Here is a 4,640-nt window from a genome sequence, read left to right on the forward strand (position 1 = left end):
ATTAATAGATAAATTCCTCACGTCAAGCAATTTATTTTAGAATTTTTGGGGTTCCATATCTTGCGCTAGCTGCAGATTACTACAGACTGTTCTGTTTTTGACAAATTCTGTTTTTCGTGTGTTGTTTGCTTATTTTGATGAATCTATGGCTAGTAAAATAGTTTATAAACCATAGAGAAGTTGTAATACAGTAGTTTTAACACCAATATAAATAAATAACGAGTTCATTACAGTACCTTGAAGTGGTCTTTTGTTTTCTTTCGCTAACGGAGCTCACGAGATTTTCTACTTTGAGTTTTGTGTTGTGAAGTTTTCAAGTCTTGGGTAAAGATTTGATGGATTATGGAATAAGGAGAGGCAAGAGCCTAAGCTTGGGGATGCCCATGGAACCCCCAAGATATCTAAGGACACCTAAAATCCCAAACTTGGGGATGCCCCGGAAGGCATCCCCTCTTTTGTCTACTTCTATCGGTAACTTTACTTGGAGCTATATTTTTATTCACCACATGATATGTGTTTTGCTTGGAGCGTCTTATATGATTTGAGTCTTTACTTTTTAAGTTTACCACAATCATACTTGCTGTACACACCTTTTTAGAGAGCCATACATGATTTGGAATTTGTTAGAATACTCTATGTGCTTCCCTTATATCTTTTGAGTTATATAGTTTTGCTCTAGTACTTCACTTATATCTTTTAGGGCACGGTGGTGGATTTGTTTTATAGAAACCATTGATCTCTCATGCTTCACTTATATTATTTTGAGAGTCTTAAATAGCATGGTAATTTGCTTAAATAATCCTAATATGCTAGGTATTCAAGATTAGTAAATTTTTCTTATGAGTGTTTTGAATACTAAGAGAAGTTTGATGCTTGATGATTGTTTTGAGATATGGAGGTAATAATATCAAAGTCATGCTAGTTGAGTAGTGAAATTGAGAAATGCTTGTGTTGAAGTTTTCAAGTCCCGTAGCATGCACGTATGGTAAACGTTATGTAACAAATTTGAAACATGAGGTGTTATTTGATTGTCCTCCTTATGAGTGGCGGCCGGGGACGAGCGATGGTCTTTTCCTACCAATCTGCCCCCCTAGGAGCATGCACGTAGTGCCAAGGTTTTTGATGACTTGTAGATTTTTGCAATAAGTATGTGAGTTCTTTATGACTAATGTTGATTCCATGGATTATACGCACTCTCACCCTTCCATCCTTGCTAGCCTCTTCGGTACCGTGCATTGCCCTTTCTCACATTGAGAGTTGGCGCAAACTTCGCCGGTGCATCCAAACCCCGTGATATGATACGCTCTTTCACACATAAACCTCCTTATATCTTCCTCAAAATAGCCACCATACCTACCTATTATGGCATTTCCATAGCCATTCCAAGATATATTGCCATGCAACTTTCCACCATTCCGTTTATCATGACACATTCATTATTGGTCATATTGCTTAGCATGATCATGTAGTTGACATAGTATTTGTGGCAAAGCCACCGTTCATAATTCTTTCATACATGTCACTCTTGTTCCATTGCATATCCCGGTACACCGCCGGAGGCATTCATATAGAGTCATCTTTTGTTCTAGTATCGAGTTGTAATCATTGAGTTGTAAATAAATAGAAGTGTGATGATCATAATTTTCTAGAGCATTGTCCCAAGTGAGGAATTATAAAAAAAGAGAGAGAAAGGCCAAATAAAAAAATGAGAGAAAAAGATAAAAGGGACAATGTTACTATCCTTTGCCACACTTGTGCTTCAAAGTAGCACCATAATCTTCATGATAGAGAGTCTTTTGTTTTGTCACTTTCATATACTAGTGGGAATTTTCATTATAGAACTTGGCTTGTATATTCCAACAATGGGCCTCCTCAAGTGCCCTAGGTCTTCGTGAGCAAGCAAGTTGGATGCACACCCACTTAGTTTCTTTTGTTGAGCTTTCATACATTTATAGCTCTAGTGCATCTGTTGCATGGCAATCCCTGCTCCTTGCATTAACATCAATCGGTGGGCATCTCCATAGCCCATTGATTAGCCTCGTTGATGTGAGACTTTCTCCTTTTTGTCTTCTCCACATAACCCCCCTCATTATATCCTATTCCACCCATAGTGCTATGTCCATGGCTCGCGCTCATATATTGCGTGAAAGTTTATAGGTTTAAGATTACTAAAGTATGAAACAATTGCTTGGCTTGTCATCGGGGTTGTGCATGATGAGAGCATTCTTGTGTGACGAAAATGGAGCATGACTAAACTATATGATTTTGTAGGGATGAACTTTCTTTGGCCATGTTATTTTGAGAAGACATAATTGCTTTGTTAGTATGCTTGAAGTATTATTATTTTTATGTCAATATGAACTTTTGTCTTGAATCTTTCGGATCTGAATATTCATACCACAATTAAGAAGAATTACATTAAAATTATGCCAAGTAGCACTCCGCATCAAAAATTCTGTTTTTATCATTTACCTACTCGAGGACGAGCAGTAATTAAGCTTGGGGATGCTTGATACATCTCCAACGTATCTATATTTTTTGATTGCTCCATGCTATATTATCTACTGCTTTGGACATTATTGGGCTTTATTATCCACTTTTATATTATTTTTGGGACTAACCTATTAACCGGAGGCCCAACCCAGAATTGCTGTTTTTTGCCTGTTTTAGGGTTTTGAAGAAAAGGAATATTAAACGGAGTCCAAACGGAATGAAACCTTCGGGAACGTGATTTTCTCAATGAACAAGACCCGTGAGACTTGGACCCTACGTCAAGACACAAAAGAGGAGGCCACGAGGTAGGGGGCACGCCTACCCCCCAGACGCGCCCTCCACCCTCATGGCCCCCTGTTGCTCCACCGATGTACTCCTTCCTCCTATATATACCTACGTACCCCCAAACGATCAGATACGGAGCCAAAACCCTAATTCCACCGCTGCAACTTTCTGTATCCACGAGATCCCATCTTGGGGCCTGTTCCGGAGCTCCGCTGGAGGGGGCATCGATCACGGAGGGCTTCTACATCAACACCATAGCCCCTCCGATGAAATGTGAGTAGTTCACCTCAGACCTACGAGTCCATAGTTAGTAGCTATATGGCTTCTTCTCTCTTTTTGGATCTCAATACAATGTTCTCCCCCTCTCTTGTGGAGATCTATTCGATGTAATCTTCTTTTTGTGGTGTGTTTGTTGAGACCGATGAATTGTGGGTTTATGATCAAGTCTATCTATGAACAATATTTGAATCTTCTCTGAATTCTTTTATGTATGATTGGTTATCTTTGCAAGTCTCTTCGAATTATCAATTTGGTTTGGCCTACTAGATTGATCTTTCTTGCAATGGGAGAAGTGCTTAGCTTTGGGTTCAATCTTGCGGTGTCCTTTCCCAGTGACAGTAGGGGCAGCAAGGCACACATTGTATTGTTGCCATCGAGGATAACAAGATGGGGTTTTCATCATATTGCATGAGTTTATCCCTCTACATCATGTCATCTTACTTAAGTCGTTACTTTGTTTTCATTAACTTAATACTCTAGATGCATGCTGGATACGGTCGATGAGTGGAGTAATAGTAGTAGATGCAGGCAGGAGTCGGTCTACTTGTCTCGGACGTGATGCCTATATACATGATCATACCTAGATATTCTCATAACTATGCTCAATTCTGTCAATTGCTCAACAGTAATTTGTTCACCCACCGTAGAATACTTATGCTCTCGAGAGAAGCCAGTAGTGAAACCTATGGCCCCGGGTCTATCTTCATCATATTAATCTCCCAATACTTAGTTATTTCCTTTGCTTTTTAATTTTCTTTTATTTTACTTTGCATCTTTATCACAAAAATACCAAAAATATTATCTTATCATATCTATCAGATCTCACTCTCGTAAGTGGCCGTGTAGGGATTGACAACCCCTTATCGCGTTGGTTGCGAGGATTTATTTGTTTTGTGCAGGTGAGAGGGACTCGCGTGTAGCCTCCTACTAGATTGATACCTTGGTTCTCAAAAACTGAGGGAAATACTTACGCTACTTTGCTGCATCATCCCTTCCTCTTCGGGGAAAACCAACGCAGTGCTCAAGAGGTAGCAAGAAGGATTTCTGGCGTGGTTGCCGGGGAGGTCTATGCAAAAGTCAATATACCAAGTACCAATCACATACCCTTATCTCCCTCATTACATTATTTTCCATTTGCCTCTCATTTTCCTCTCCCCCACTTCACCCTTGCCGTTTTATTCGCCCTCTCTCTCTATCCTCCCTCTCTTTCTCTATTTGCCTCTTTTTGCCCGCTTGCTTTTTGTTTTGCTTGTGCGTTAGTTCGTTTGCTTGTCGTTATGGCTAGTCCCTTACCTTCTGCCTCTATGTCTGAAATTGGGGAAATTATTGTCGATATGGACAATAATAATATCATGAAAAATTCTGATGCTCCTGCTAAAGAACCACCCATCTTACATACAAAAGAATTCCGTGTTGGTAGTGGTAATATTATTGGAAAAGGAGTTATTCAAGATTTCTTTACTTGTGCCGGTGCTTTACCTTCTATGGGTAGTTCCATCCTTCATAGAACTAGTAGTCTTGCGGACGCTATTGCCATGCTTGTAGTTGAACTTGAAAGACAATTCATGCACATGCACCCTTGC

The sequence above is a fragment of the Triticum urartu genome, chromosome 3A, assembly GCF_056163025.1.
Source record: "Triticum urartu cultivar PI428250 chromosome 3A, HENAU_Tu73, whole genome shotgun sequence".
NCBI classification, from domain to species: Eukaryota; Viridiplantae; Streptophyta; class Magnoliopsida; order Poales; family Poaceae; genus Triticum; species Triticum urartu.